The sequence below is a fragment of the Taudactylus pleione genome, unplaced genomic scaffold, assembly GCF_031769625.1.
Source record: "Taudactylus pleione unplaced genomic scaffold, aTauple2 ptg000265l, whole genome shotgun sequence".
In the NCBI taxonomy this organism is placed as follows: domain Eukaryota; kingdom Metazoa; phylum Chordata; class Amphibia; order Anura; family Myobatrachidae; genus Taudactylus; species Taudactylus pleione.
Window position 1 is genome coordinate 6,323,833 of NW_028284667.1, and position 16,751 is coordinate 6,340,583.

Below are 16,751 nucleotides of genomic sequence, written 5' to 3' on the forward strand. Positions count from 1 at the left end.
GAAGCGGGTAGCGTGAATAGTCACTTGGAGCGGCCTGGGAGCCGTGTGGATAACTGAACGTAGCAGGCTTTACAGATAGCACTGGTCTAGGAACCAGCAGGAGCCTGGGACACACTGGAACTCAGGTACAGCTACTGCACAAGTTGTACACCATGGAACGTAACGAGATGTTCAAGCACTGAGTGCTATTAGAGGAGGATCTATATACCAAGAGTCTGGCAGCGATTGGTGGATGCAGACAGGTGGTCTGGCAGTGGCATTCAGAGTGGAGCAAGACACAGCATGCAAAAGGAGTATTCATCTCTGCAGCTCTGAGAGTCAGGACCACACCTGTGATTCCAATTAAGACTAGCAATGCTCACAGACAGAGCAGGGTCCAGGTGGTTAATCAGTTTGGCTAGGAGAGCAGTCTGCACACACAGATATCACAGCCAGCATGATTCAGCCAGAGCAGATGTCCCAGGAGAATTGCAAACACAGATCCATGGAGCAGCTGACAGAGGTAAGTCTCAAGGCAAAAAGGTGACAACTAGACAGGATCGTGACAATGGGCTCCTGTAATACATGCCGATGCTTTGATCGCATACTGTAATCAGTTCATGGGCGCTAATATCGTGCCCAGATCGCATTGCATATGCAATTTGTACACCTTTTTTTAATTATTTAAAACCTAAAACCAACAACAATTCATTATCATATTGAATAATTTGTGCAAATTGAGCCAATTCTATTAAATGCACACACCCTTTAGGTGGGTCAAAAACCTTTGCCAATGCCAGAGTGTCAGTGGAACTCGTAAAACTTTTAGTCTAGAATTAAAAACACTTTCTAGGATATTACTATTATATATGAGATAAATAGTAAAGTAGACCATTAAAATATACATTAAAACTTCCCTGTAAGATGATCTATAATCCGATTTGGGATATAGTCAGCATTCCGGCGTGCGGGATGCCGACGGTCTGAATACCTTAGCCGAAAATCCGACAGGTCGGGATCCCAGCACCAGTATCCCGACCACAGGCATCCTGAAGGTAGCGGGGTTAGGGATAGGCAGTAGGGGCAGGGTTAGGCACCGGGGAGGAAGTGTTAGGATTAGGGAGCGGGGAGGGGAGGTTAGGTTTAGGCACCAGGGAGGGTTAGGGTAGGGATTAGGAAGTGTTAGGATTAGGCATCGGGGAGGGGGTGTTAGGTTTAGGGGAGGGGGAGATTAGATTTAGGCACTAGGGGGGGTGGTTAGGGTTAGGCACCAGGGAGGGTTAGGGTAGGGATTAGGAAAACACTTGCGTTCATTCCTATGGGTGTCGAGATTCTGGCTGTCAGGATGCTGCTGTCGGTATACTGACCAGTGGCATCCCGACAGGCGGGATTTCATACCCAACCCCCTGATTTATTAATGTTTTCTTGCTCCAATGCAGTCCTAGAATGTGGCAGATCAGACACTGCTGAATTAACTGCTGGTAGAGTTGTTCCAGATACAGTGTCAGACTGGCCCACCGGGAAGTCAAGGGAAACCTGGTGGGCCCCACTGTATAACAGTCCTGCCCCTACCTAGTGACAGTTTGAGGATCAGGCATGTGCCTTTTTTAAGGTTTAAATAATTTAAGTGCTGGTGCAGTTTTGATACTATCTGTGCCACTGGCAAATTTCTGGCGGGGTAAGTAACAGCTAGTGGCAGAGCATTGCTGCCTGACCCCACTTATTCTCCGAATCCACTGAGCTGCAGCATATTTTCTAATACTCTCTTCTGTTTATGTTAGCTTCTCTGCAGTTCCCCTGCCTGTGCCAGCTTTTCTGTACTCCCCCTGCTTACGCCAGCCTCTTGACCCTACAACTGCCTTTTCCAGACTTTCCGCTTGTCTGTCTACTCCAGTCCCTGTTTGTGCCAGATTCTCTGCCAACCACTGCATGTGCCAGCTAATCTGTCTTGTCCCTCTCTGTTTTTCCCCCTATCTGCTCCAACCTCTTTGCCTTTTTTCCGTATGTGCCAGCCTTTCTGCCCATCCCTGTCTGCTACATTCTCTTTCCTTCCCTGCCAGTTTCTCTTTTCCATCTGTCTGTGCCAGCCTCTCTGCCCATCCCAGTACCATGCCAACCTATTTGCCCTAGTGTACCAGCCTCTGTGCCATTCTATTCCTTGCACTAGCCTCCCTGCACTTCCTCAGTCTGTGCCAGTCTCTCTGTCCTTCCCCTATCAATGCCATCCTCCCACCTTACCCTGTCTATTACAGCATTTGCCTGTCCTGCCTTTGTCACTCATTCTTCATCTGTCTTCCCATGTGTGACTCTGAACTCACTTGTATGCGTGTGCATCGATATCTCCTTTTTGTATGTGTTTGCTCCTTTCTTTTTTTTCCTTTTTTGTGTCTAATTTTGTCTGTATAGTCTTGTATGTGTACATCTGACTCTATATCTGCCCCCCCATCTTTTATATATCTGTCTCTTTTTAACCATATTATATCTATCCTCGACCATCTAATACAGTGCCCCTCACACTTTTCCTGTTGCTTAAATCTTCTTCTTCCTCTCCTTTCTTTTACCTCTTCTATCCTCTTTACCAATTACCATTCTCATTTTCTTCTGCAGAAGCTAGCTAGCTGCTGATCAGAAGTGACGCGGACAAGCAGGCACAACTCTGTTTTCAACTTCACAAATAGAACCCGAGGATGGCCCAATCTTCTCATTAATAGTTTTTGTTGAGCAACTGAACACTAAACTAAACGTTTGATACATTATGCATTCTATTGGTATATTTTTACTTTATATACTAAGGTGGAGTGTTGGACATGTCAGCTATGGACTGCCCATGTCACCTCTGGTGGCTGGCCAGACCACTTCAGTGCATGCCATCAATTTGCAGCGACATGCACATACTTCTTTGTGGGCCTCTAGCATTGCACTCTTCCAGTGTGCCCTTCATGCCCCAGTTCTGCCGTTATCCCATTATGGGAGCTAGGTGAAGCGTGACATGAGTGTGGTACCCATGTCCAGAAAGAGATCTTGACAATGGAAATACAGTGGCATATACCTGATAGTGCGGAGGTCATTAAAGAAGACTGCTATAGCTGACTGTATACATGGTGAAAGTGGGAGTAAATATCCACAAGGCAAGAAGTGTCGGCTCTTAGGTATTGTAGTGTATTAATAGGTACTACTTCCAGTAAATGTATACGCAGGGCATGTTTCTTTAATAGACATATGGATACCATATGTGTCATGCATTTTACTGTTGGTACATCATCTGTTGTTAATCTTATCTAAAGTGTTCTATGTGGCTATTACAATTCAGTATACACCACAAATGATGAGGAGTAAAATCACAACTTGCATAGCACCTGTGACTCCCCACAATCGGCTTCGGCAAGATAGAGAGGCAGAGAGCTGCTGTATGCTAAATAGACTTTGGCTGCTTTTGGAGCACATTAGTTATTCCATAAACCTTTCAAGTAAGGTTGAAGTGATTACAGCGTAGAATGTCAGAATATCTTGGCACAGCAGTAGCATTTGATAGTAAAATAGAATAATAGGCCACCTACATTTAAAGTCATGCCCAAACTGCATCACTGTTTGCAGTATTTGCTACTCCTTTTTGAACCATGTACTTCCGCCCCACTGTATGATATGCCTGCGTGCTATACCTCCAATGAAGTGCATCCTCCATAGGCAGTATGTACTTCACATGGATCTATTCATACTGGGTATATCATACTGCCACACACATGTCAGTTTTCCAATATATGCCTTGGGTCCTTGTACGGCTTATCTCCCACATTGTAACCTTCGTAGTGCACCCAACATGGCTGCCACACCTGGTACACTCGTGGATGGGATGAAAAATACATGGACCTGACTATTATGGTGGAAACCTACTGCTAGCGTTAGGACGCTGCAATCACTCATTTTGTGTTATCTCTTCTAGGCATAACCTATTCCACCAAGGGTAATCCTACGTAGTGCACCCAAGATGGCTGCCTCATTTGGTACCTTTTGTTGGTGAAATATATAACCTGTGGAAGTTATTTGGCAAAATGTCTGCACCAACCCTGCAATATGTTTATTGTGCTCTTTAGGTTCTTGTTGTTATTAATTATCTCCATGTAGTTTTCTATTTTCTGCAATACATAATCCTTGAACAATGTACCATGTTTTCTGATGTCTGCAAAAGCGACTCTTGAGTCCTGCGGTAGAAAAGCGCTATATAAATACTATTATTATTATAAATTACTTCTTCACATACTGTAAAATAGGAATCCACCAATCTGTCATCCTAACCCTCTGTCCCATTCTCATCGTCTACCCCATCTGTGTCACCCCTGTCTGTCTGCCCCTCCCCTTTAGAATATAAGCTCTCACGAGAAAGGCCCTCTTCCCTCATGTATTTTTCCTTCCTTTACTTAGATCGTTATCTACTCTATACTCCAATGTTTATATCCCATGTACTTGTCCTGCAATGTCTTGTACTGTATGTCACTGTTTTCTTGTTTTGTTCAACTGTTTATGTACTGTTTCTATACTTTGTTTATGCACTTTGTAAGGCGCTGCGGAACCCTTGTGGCGCCATATAAATAAAAGATAATAATAATAATAAAGTGTGTTGCAAGCAAGGTGTACAGTAAAAGGAAAGTTTCAGTATATCTTAGAGTAATGATCTATCTGCTATTGCTGTTATTCAAACTATCATTTATTTTGCAAGGTGCATGATGCAGGGGACATGTGCCCTGAGTGACAGAAATAGGGAGTACCAGCATGGAAAGCCAGAGTTGCAGCTGCTTTAACAGCGATGCCCAAAAGTAGGTAGGGGACTGGAAAACAAAATGATCAATAATGTTGTCTGTAATATATGGTGGTCGCTAATGCTCCCTGTAGTACATGGTGGTCGATAATGCTGTCTGTACTATATGGCGAATAATAATTCTCTCTGTCTTATATGGCTGTCAGTAAAGTCTGTATGCTGTAGCGGTTACTAATCGGGGCACTGTGATGAGTCTTTGTCCCGGTTGACAGAAAAAATATCTTCACCCCTGCAACTTGCTAAAACCTGTAAAGGCTGTAAACAAAATGCTCAAAGACATTGAGTTCAAATAATTCTGCAACATGTGATCAAAGACATTGGAAATTGTGGAATGATTCTGCTTCCACAAAAGAAATTAGTTCTAGTGGGAAAGAGTCTCAGAATACTTTGCAGAGCTGAGGCAACTATCTGAACATTGTCAGTTTGGAGTTGGACTTTTAAGTTCACTAAGGGACAGACTGGTGTCTTTAATGCATAGCGAAAGCAATCAAAAAAAGGCTATAATCTGTGCCAGTTTAATTTGGATGATGTACTTTCTATTGAAATTTCCACACAGAAGACTGAGGGCCTGATTCAGAGCCGGACGCTCTGACCAGAGCGCTCGCTCTGAATCAGGGCCCTCCTACATGAAAATGGAGCGGCCTCTTGGACGCTCGCATAGCTGTGGGTGACCACCCACAGCTATAGCGAGCATCCATGATGATGGTCGCGATGGTCAAGACCATCGCGACCATCGGGCTTGCGACTGAGACCCTGCAGTAGGGTCTCGCTGCCGCAAGCCCTGGAGTGATTTTGGCTCTATCAGAGCCAAAATCACACCCACTGACATCACTACTGATGTCAGTGGGGCCGGCTTCAGATGGTAGGCGTTCTCATGGGAACGCCTCTGTCTGGCAGCAACGCCCCCAGCACGCCCACCAAAGGGGGCGTGCTGTCGATCAACATCGACAGCACGCCCCCTTTGGTGCGAGACCCGGAGCGACGGCTACCCCGTCGCTAGCCGGGTCTCGCGCATGCGCACGACGGAGCTCCCTCCATCATGCGCAGTAGGGCACCATTGACCCGCTTGCGAGCGTCCTGCGCTCGCGAGCGGGTCTGAATCAGGCCCTGAGACGTTTGCCTCAGATCTGCTGCAGAAGGGGACTCAGTTATGCATCACACTAAGAAACTGATTAAGAGTCACATGCAAAGCGGCCACTTCTGGGTCTGAAGGAAAATGTAGACTATATTACATCTCATCTCCAAGCGACGGAACTGCACCAATGTTACTGACAGGGTGAACCCGCGTTCAAAATCCTGGGTGCAATCTGGTATTTTGATCAAAAAGGGATATGACTATGATATTCCGATGGAGGTACGATGAATAAGCAGCAGGTATGTAATAATGAAGACCTACAGTGTCCATGAATGGCAAAATAGTTCATTAGGAAACTCAAAAGAAGCATTAAGTCCTCTCTCCTGCTTGATGTATTTATTTTTTCACTGATTATAGTGATAACAGATGTAATTTTGGGGCAATTTATCAAAATTATCTTGCTGCAAACCGGTTTCCCCATGATTTTTGGATCAAATCAGAATAATAAAGTTCCTCATATTGGTATGAAAAGAGAAACTTCAGTCAGTGGAACAGATTTAATTAGCTGCAAATGCCAGTGGCTGTGCACCTGTCATGTAACTACAGAGGAAAACCGATCTTACGTTTTGCTTGCATCTCTAAAGGGCTCCAGCAACGTGTCTCAGCTTGTTTTTTTGTGAATCTTGACCACTGATGGCTCCTATCTTTTGCTTGAGTGGGGACTGCAGTTTGCATGCATGCCGACATGCTTAACATTGGGGCGCTTTCTGCTAATCACAGTCCAAACTGGCAATCCCAGGGTGAGAAAACAACCCCTAGGCAGTAGTTGCCACTGATCTTGACTAAACACAGCTCTAGGTTAAAGTGTCACTGTTATCGTCACAACACACAGATACACAGAACTTGTGCTCATCTTGCGTAATTTCCAGTGTCGGGTACATACTAGAGGAAGCTTGATCCTTTTAACAGCTCATCATTACCACGTCACATAACTGCATTTTTTGATGATTGCCAGGTCTGTGTAGTAATACATTTATGAAGACAGGCAGACAACAGTAGACAGCAGCTCATGCCTCTCCCTGGCGCTGTCAGCTGGTGTCAGAGGGAACTCTGGGAGAGTGAGTCTCTGGTAAAACTATAACAAAGTCAACACATCACAATTAATAGACTGTCACTTAAAATCAAACCAAAGATAAAATATGAAAAAGAGAAATGAATAAAAGGGACAAAGAGATCATTGTGAACGTGAAATTGGCACACAGAAGACTGTAAACCTTATTCTTAATGGTAACTAAGGGATAGGGATTAAAAATAATTAAATGTTAATAAAGAATCAGCATGACCAGGATGTGATAAATAAGTAAAATAGATTAAGAGAACAGATACTGTTCAACAAGATACAAGGTCCAGCAATTTATGCCCAGACCCACACTCTATAATTAATTTTCTTATCACCATGTAAGTAATTCCTCATATCACCCACACCTCACTTTTCTGATGTCCTGTAATTCATCCTCCCCTCACTCTATTTCCCTGTCTATGGCCAGGTCATTTTGCACAATTTCCAGAACTGAAGATGAGTGTTACATTAATATACATCTCACAATACTGGTGTCAGTTTCCTTTTAATTGTTATGTAACTAGAAACCACATACACATGGGTCACATGCCTTTAAAACTATGATTAATATATTTCCGAAGACATTTGTGGATGGTGAAACTTTATTGCTCAAGACACTGTCAGAGGACTATTTTAATGCCTTACAGTACAGATTTATGAACTTTTAGGCATTTATATCATTTCAATAATCGGAACTGGGGAAAGGCAAAGATTGGAAAACTCAATGCAGAAATAAATGCAAATAATGAATATAATTATACTGAATGTAAACATTATCTATTTTGAATGTGATAACTGACTAATACTGGGACTTGTACCATTCCACAATATTTGCTGATCGTTTTGTATGCTCTGTTCCATGTCTGTTTAATGCATGGGTGGGGCAGAGGCTCAGACACATTGGGACACAACTAAGAAACTGTAACATGGTTACATGTAGTGATGTACATCAGATGTCTAATTTGAGTTTCTAACTGGTACTAGAAAAAAATTTAATTGGTTGAGTAAGGGAAAGACCTTTTTTTCTAAAGTAGGCACAAGTTATTTTTAGAAATTATAAAGTATATGATAAATTACAGGAAGATAATCACATAAAATGATCATCTAGGCCATTCTTCCTGTTTGGGATACAATAATCCACTACACTCTTATTAACACTAATGAGCTTTTTTCTTATCTTTATACATTGACTATAAATAACATCTTCAACCTGTCAACATAAAACCCTTTCACACACCACCAACAAAATGCAGGTAGGATGTGATTAATAACCTCCATAGACTGATCATGTGACTTGCAATAGAACTGTGTTATCAACTACATCTGTATAGATAGAGTGAAAAGCAGGTAGGTGGTTATTTATAACCTTAATAGGCTGATCATGTGAATTGCTATAGAACGGTCAGAACCTTGTAATGTAAGCTTATATTAACCTAAATAATAGATAGTAATGTCAAAATGCATGCAGGAGATTATTTTGCACCCTAGTATCCTGACCATGTGATTTGTTACATCATGAACAGCCTTTATGATGTCACTCAGCTTTGGTAGAAAAATCACCATTTTGTAGAGAACGGTCAGTTATATCAACTGCATCTGTTGATAATGTCATGTCACAATGGGGATGTAGTCAGCATCCCGGCGTGCGGGATGTCGACAGTCGAAATACCGGCTCCAGAATCCCGATCGCCGGCATCCTGACTGTAAGTATAGGGGGTTAGGCACTAAGGGGGGGGTTAGGTTTAGGGTCTGGGGAGGGGAAAATTAGGTTTAGGCACTAGCGGGGGAGGTTAGTGTAGGGAGAGGTGGAGGGTTAGGGTACTTACCTTAAGGGAGCCGGGATGCCGCTGTCGATATTCTGACCGTCGGCATCCCAAACGCCGGGATCCCATACCCAACCCGTCAATGTATGCTTACTTTAAAGTAAATGCTATGTATGAAAATATAGATAGAATTGGTGAAATGCAGGTAGGATGTAATTTATAACCTCTATAGACTGATCATGAGACTTGCAATAGAACTGTCATTTATCAACTATATCTGTTAATATACCCATTGACTGTGTAATGTGATCTTATTTTAATCTGAATGATAGAATATAATTTCATTATAAATTGATAGCAATGTCAATATGATTGCAGGAGGTGATATTTACCTCAGAATATTGACCATTTGACTTGTTACAGCATAAACAGCAATGTCTCAGGGCTGGATTAAGGGCTACATGGGCCTAGGGCTGAATATGATCAGGGGCCTATACTGAGAGGAGGAGGAGCTATAACCAGTGCTGTGTGGGTGTTACCAGAGGCCGAGGGGCGTTTCTAGAGAGGAGGGGCTCCCTCCTCTCTGTCCGACAGCCGGCAGTGCACTGAGCTGTGCGCGGCCAGCACCGAAGTTTTAGACTCTGGACACTAGAGTGTGCCCAGAGTCTATAGAGTATGTGCAGGTCACCGGGAAAATGGCCGCGACGGCCATTTTCCAGTCTTTACAGCGCCGGACCCCCGCGCTGGCGTGGGACTCCGGCAAGGTAAGTAATACTATGGGTGCAGGGTTTGCGGTGCGGGGCCAGTTATAGATACGCCCCTGACCAGAGCCAAGTACATGTGTACATCCGATACACTATCAGCCCCAATCTCTCCCTAAATACATAAAAAATTCATAATTCTGTGAGAATACTAGAAAAACTATTTTAAAACTTATAAAATGTATGGCTGACTGTGTGACCAGCTAGGCAGCTGGTCATCATCATGCTGATGATGGGCCTATTTTTATGTGGAGGCTTGGAGCTGTAGCTTCATCCATCCCATTGTTAATCTGGACCTGCCAACAACTATTTTAAATCTCCCTCCTCTATTACTTCTATTAGCTGGTGACATTTCACCAAATCCCGTCCCCATTCTCTAGATATAGCCCTTGATGAAGTGGCTCCAGCTACCCATCACACTCCACGTAGACTTAGATGTCAACTGTGGCATTCAAAATTAACAAGACACCTACAAAAACTCACGTAAAGTAGAACATCAGTGGCATAAATCTCGTACTTCAAGTGACTTACTCACATATAGGACTATCTACCACTGCTTATCGTAAGGTTTTGGACACTGCCAAACAAACATATTTCCTATCTCTCATATATGCCCAAGCATCTAACCCCAATACATTTAAATAACTTATTACCCTCTTTTCTGTGAATCCACTTACTCTTTGCTACCACTATCAGTTGGAGTACCATAAGGCTCAGTCTTATTTCCCCTGCTTTCCTCAAACTGTAACACACATATCTTGGCAGGCTTTTTATCTGCTCCTTCAGATTTCAGTATCTCACTTGTAAGCAGACAATACTCAAATCTATCTATTCTCCTCAGTTTTGTCACCATCTGTATTGACCCGCATTACTGAATGTCTTTCTGCCATTTCATCTTGGATGTCATCTCTCACTCTTGATAACTCCGCAATCAACCCCACCCCACAAGATTGCTGCCTAGGTGTCATCCTTGACTTTGAAATGTCCTCTATTCCCCACATTCAATCTTTTTCCAAATCAAGTTACAAACATCTAAAAAACATATTCAGAATATTACCATATATTACATAAGACACTGTACTGAATTCAATATAAAATACTTTTACTTACTCATAAGACTATTAACCAAACCACGCCAACATACATCTCTTTGCTTAGCTCAAACTAATCTCCCAACCCAACCTCTCCTCTCCTCTCATCCACATGCATTATCTGCTCCCATTCACAGTTACAGGACTTTTTCAGGCTGCACAGACTCTGTGGAATGCCCTCCCACTCACAACAAGACTTTTCTCTGTTCTCCAAACCTTCAAGCGTTCCCTGAAAACCCATCTCTGCAGGCAAGATTACCAAATTCAGAGCCACTCAAATAACCGCCATACGCTATCTTGACCCATTAATATCCGCAACAAAATATGCTGGCGTTATATAAATAACTATTATTATTCATAATAATAAATATAGTGCTCTTCACCTTTATTAGTAAATATCCAGCGGTCAACTTTAGTGGCTTAAGTTCTACATTGCTAGGACGTTATCCATCACAATCAAACCAAATCCTTTTTTTTGCGTAGCGAAGAATGAACAAATGTATTCTCCCTGCTTCCTCATTATATATTAAATGATAAAACATGAGGTTTAATATTTAAATTTTTTATAGTCTTATTTGGCAACAGTTCACAAAGTTCAAAGCTATAGTTTCACATAAATAAAATGTTACAACTGTGGTAAAATTATGTAAAGTTATCAAGAGGTTTGTTTCTGTGCGGTTACAAAAGACTGTGTTTATTAAAACAAAACTGTCAGAGTAAAAAAGTAAAACATCTACTTACAACCACAACATGCCACAAATCGCCAATAACTATATTTTATATGTGCAGTATACAAATCATAGACTTATTAAGCTGTGGTTTTATAAACTGCAGTAAAAACTGCCCAAATGGGCTGAAATAGCTTAAACCACAGCTGTTTCACCTGACCGCATGTTAAGAAAAAAACACTCTGCTTCAATGCCAGGTGTGCTACTTAGCATCACTCTTAGTACTCTAGGGTACCCACCTCAAAACTTAGTGATGAGCTGGCCAATGTATCACCTAGGGAAAAGAAAAATAATTACCCTTTTAGTGTAATAAACATATGTGCCCCATATATTATATATAAAATTAATTTAGTCTGTTTGTTTGACTGTCAGTCAAGTTATGCATTTGGACACCGCTACACCGATAAGGATAAAACCAACGCGAGGTGGTCCTGTTTGAACCTGGCCAGGTTTTAGGGGGGTTTGGGTCCATGTCGGACCTCCCATTGGTGTATGCTGGGCAGAACTTTGGATTGCCATCCCTTTGTGAAGTTTTCATCCAAATCCATCCAGTGGAAGGCCCAGAACAGGCTCCCCGGGTCAAAGTTCTGTGCAACGTCCCCGGGTGAAAGTTCTGCCCAGTGTACACCAACGGGAGGTCCGACCGGGACCTCAACCCCCTAGTATGTCTTCTGGGATCCAATGTTATCACTCTGACATTTTCGTCCAAATCCATCCAGTGGAAGGCTCAGAAATGGCTCCTCGGGTCAAAGATCTGTCCAGTGTACACCAACAGGAGGTCCGACCGGGTCCCTAACCGCCCTTAAAACTGGCCAGGATCCAACTGGACCACCTCGCATTGGTTTCATTCCAAACGGTGCTGGGGTGTCCGAATGCATAACTGGACATACAAACAGACCAAATATATATATATATATATATATATATATATATATATTTATATATATTTGGTCTGTTTGTATGTCCAGTTATGCATTCGGACACCCCAGCACCGTTTGGAATGAAACCAATGCGAGGTGGTCCAGTTGGATCCTGGCCAGTTTTAAGGGCGGTTAGGGACCCGGTCGGACCTCCTGTTGGTGTACACTGGACAGATCTTTGACCCGAGGAGCCATTTCTGAGCCTTCCACTGGATGGATTTGGACGAAAATTTCAGAGTGATAACATTGGATCCCAGAAGACATACTAGGGGGTTGAGGTCCCGGTCGGACCTCCCGTTGGTGTACACTGGGCAGAACTTTCACCCGGGGACGTTGCACAGAACTTTGACCCGGGGAGCCTGTTCTGGGCCTTCCACTGGATGGATTTGGATGAAAACTTCACAAAGGGATGGCAATCCAAAGTTCTGCCCAGCATACACCAATGGGAGGTCCGACATGGACCCAAACCCCCCTAAAACCTGGCCAGGTTCAAACAGGACCACCTCGCGTTGGTTTCATTCCAAACGGTGCTGGGGTGTCCGAATGCATAACTGGACATACAAACAGACCAAATATATATATTACATACACACACACACACACATACATACATGTTGAAGTATACAATGAACAATTCTCTATAGGCCACAGTTGCATCAGCATGCCCTCGCTGAACTTTGCCCCATTACTGCCCAGTAGCACCTCTTCAGTTGTAAGTGGAGATGCCATTGAAATGAGTACAACCTTACATAGCTGTTACGTGTGCACAAGTTTGTGCAGCGCAAAAACACAACATACACTCTGCTAACAGTGATGCATTCAACTCAGAATCAGGCCCTGATTGCCTTTGGGCATTCAAATATTCACATAAAACATTTGCTAAACCTTCCCCATATAGCTGATGTAGAGTTGGGCACAATTGCACACCATATTATAGGCCATAGGTGTAATTAAAAAGCAGCAATTGCAACCATATGCAAATTGGCAACAACCTTAAGATGCTGGACGGATGGCAATAATAGCATGTGTCTGGTTTACGCCAGGCATCCCTCACACACTTATGTCCATGTTTTTAGTAATTTTTTTCCTAAAACTGCTAAAACCTATGTAATACAGCAGAAATAATTCCCTATCATGTGCAGGTTTGGGGGAAAAAAAAAAAAAAGCTTGCTTAAAAACACACACACAAACCTATAATACCCTAGCGATGAAGAAATCTATATCAGCAGAGTATTTGCAAACAACCACAATCAGTTCATTAGTGTTGGGACCATCAGCAGAAGCTATTTTTACCTACCGCTGGCCACCCTAAATATATTTCTCAGGCACATACCCATATCTTTGTCCCAGAATGCATCGGTGTTAATTGTGCAAATACGCTCTTAGTGTACTCGGCCTATGGCAGAATCCCATAAAACTTCATGACTGCATATGTGGCATGAATTCTGGGCATGTGCAGAGTGCCCACACAAATTAACCTATACCAACTGGCATGGTACGCGTGGTATTAGCCCCATAGTAAGCAGCCTAAGCCTACAATAAATGATAAGCTAATTATTACAAGTTTCACGATTGTCATATTCTTTAATGTTGAATATCAGTTTCTGGGGATTTTCAGTGATTTGTCTCGATGCAAATATTTGCCTTTTTTATCAAAGAAAATAAAACAAAAAGTTTCCATGGAAACAGATTGTTATCCTCATACATACCCTAACAACTTTTTTTTTTTTTTTTTTTTTTTACACTTTTGCCTAGAAGTCTCAGTTATACCCTGAAACCTTGTTAAGTCTCAGAACACAGATCAGAACTGCTTCTTTTGTTATCTGTAATTTTAATCATGAGACAAATATATAAATGGGAAAAGGTTTAATGGTTCTCCAAACCTGCACACAACATTAGTTTTCAGTCAATGAACTAGATTTTTCAATCTGTATTAAGGAACTTCCTTAATTCCCATCCGTTCTTGGCTTTATATAAAATGCCCCATCTGAGAGAGTAGTTTCACCAGTCACCACACAATATATTACATTTAATTTACAATTTAATACATTATCAACTGCTGGACACATTTTTAGAGCCTTATTTGCAATTACATTTGTGTCCATCCTCCAGAATTAAGGTACGAGAACAAACTACACAAAATTAAAGGGAACTGTTTCTGGCAAAACAACTGCTAAATTGATTCATTAATGAAGGCTATGGTTAGTATCTGTATGCACTGCCAATGCTTTATAATACCAATTCTCCATGTTTGTCTTTAAAAGTACACTTGATGCATCATGTAAAGCACACTTAAATAGTGAGAAGACAAAATTAACATGCAGTTTTAGTAACTGAAGCAAGAAGACAAAAGAATGTCTCTTTGTTGGCGCACAAGAAAAAAAACATATTAAAATGTAACCTTTATTGTGTTCAATAAAATTCTATACCTCCAGTGAAACATTAAAGAAAATAAATTATATAAAAAATGATATGACAAAAAGGAATATTAATAATAATAAAGAAAATATAAAAACTCTCTCGCTTTCCAAGGTTTCAATTATTTCTGTTGTGCATTGGTTACATTATATATCTCCTATGAGCTAGTTGTGTCCAATGTTGCAATTTAAACACAAAGTACGTGGTGTCTAGATTCCTAGAGTTATATATCAGAATGACTAGTTTGTTTTTGTATGCAACGATGCCCACTTAGGAATACATACACATTACTTATTTATGGAAACAGGTCGAATAATATATTAAGTAATCATGGAGCATAAATGCATATTCTCATGCACGTTGTCTTAGTATGAGATTATTTAGAGGTTATCTGGAGCACAAAATTCTGGGACATGAAGATAACTATATGGGGGAGATGTACTAAGCATAACTATCGCGATTCGGTACATCCCCCTTGACTTCACATACATACCGCGGTTAATTACCGCGGTATGTACAAAGGATTTCGCAAAGGACAGTTCTCTCGATAAGAGCTGTCCTTTACGATGCTGCCAGGCAGAGGGACTTCCGGGTTGAATGACCAGAAGCTCTTCTGTACATGCGCAGAAGGCCGCGGGGGCTCATGGGAGGGCTCCGATCGGAACCCTCCCAGCCAGGAGCGTCGAGTTAAGAAGCCCATACACTTCTATTCGGTAACGGCCCCTGAAGGTGGCGTTACCTAGCGACGCGAAACAGCAGAATGCATCGCATTCTGCTGCTTAGTACATACGGGAAATGCGGTAAAACCCCCGGAAATGGCATTTTGGGGGATTTTACCGCATTTTCACCATTAGTACATCTCCCCCTATATCTCATAAAGCTTTCACCTATGTTTCACATAAGTCTGAGTCCCTCTGATGTTTCTCCTCATATCACATACAGTAGATGTCATCTCCGATGTTCTTTTAAGGAAAAATCAGATAGCAATATAAAAAAAAAAAAAAAAACACAAACGCACCTCAGTATTCATTCAGCACACATACCAGTACTTAATATGCATCTATCTCCATTGGAGTATAATTATAATGTGCAATGTTCCACAGGATTTAGCTTTAATATAGATTGTCTCGTGTGTTATGTGATTCACACACTTAAAAAGACCCACAGCTGTTGCAACAGGACAAGGTGCCGCTTCCCCACTGTTCTAAACTCTCCAGATTTCCCGCAGTCTCTCTGTATCTCAGATCTGTTTCCTACTGTTCTATGACATGCAACATTGTTTCAGTATTAAAAGTAACCAGCACATTTTGTATAAATCACATGGTTGGTAAGCGAGGAAACGCCGATGTTTGTTTCACTGAAATAAGAACAGTAGGAAACAGATCTGAGATACAGAGGAAGTTCAAGAGACAATGTGCCAGGCATAGGGCATTGTAACTGTCCACAGTCATTGCGCTGGTGGGTTTTGAGTTCAGCTGTGGATTTCTACTGTCCATGGACAATGAAAGTGAGTATCTCAGGGCTTGCAGTCTCCAGCGTTCCCAATTACACAAGGGGAAAGCTGAGTCTATCAGTTGCATATTATCACAGCAGAGAATTGAACAAAATTGCAGCCTCGCATACAAAGCCGTAGGTAGAGTTTTTGGTGCCCTGTGCCAGAGAGAGCGTTTAAATAGGAACATAAGACTTCTGCACCTGAAAAAGGGCCATGGCCTCATGGGGAAGGGCCAGGAGATGCTGTGGATAAAAGAACAGGAAGCTACAAGTGAGAATAAAATTAAGTAAAAACTGACAGACTCCAACAGCGACCCCCGCCCTGCGGTGCCCTGTGACAAGTCGCACCACCCTAGCTACGGCCCTGCTCGCATGCATTAGGGTCCACCTCTGAATCACCGGAGTGAAGTGACATTCGGACAGTCTTTATGATGTATAATTACATTTTACTTTTTTCTTATGTTAGTTTGGAAAGACCCTTTGTTGTGTGAAGTGTGGCAGGTGGATCCAAAGGTACTCTAATGAAAAAGTCTTGTTAGTTTTGCAAGGCAGAGATAACATTATGCTCTTGTATATAATAAAATTTAGT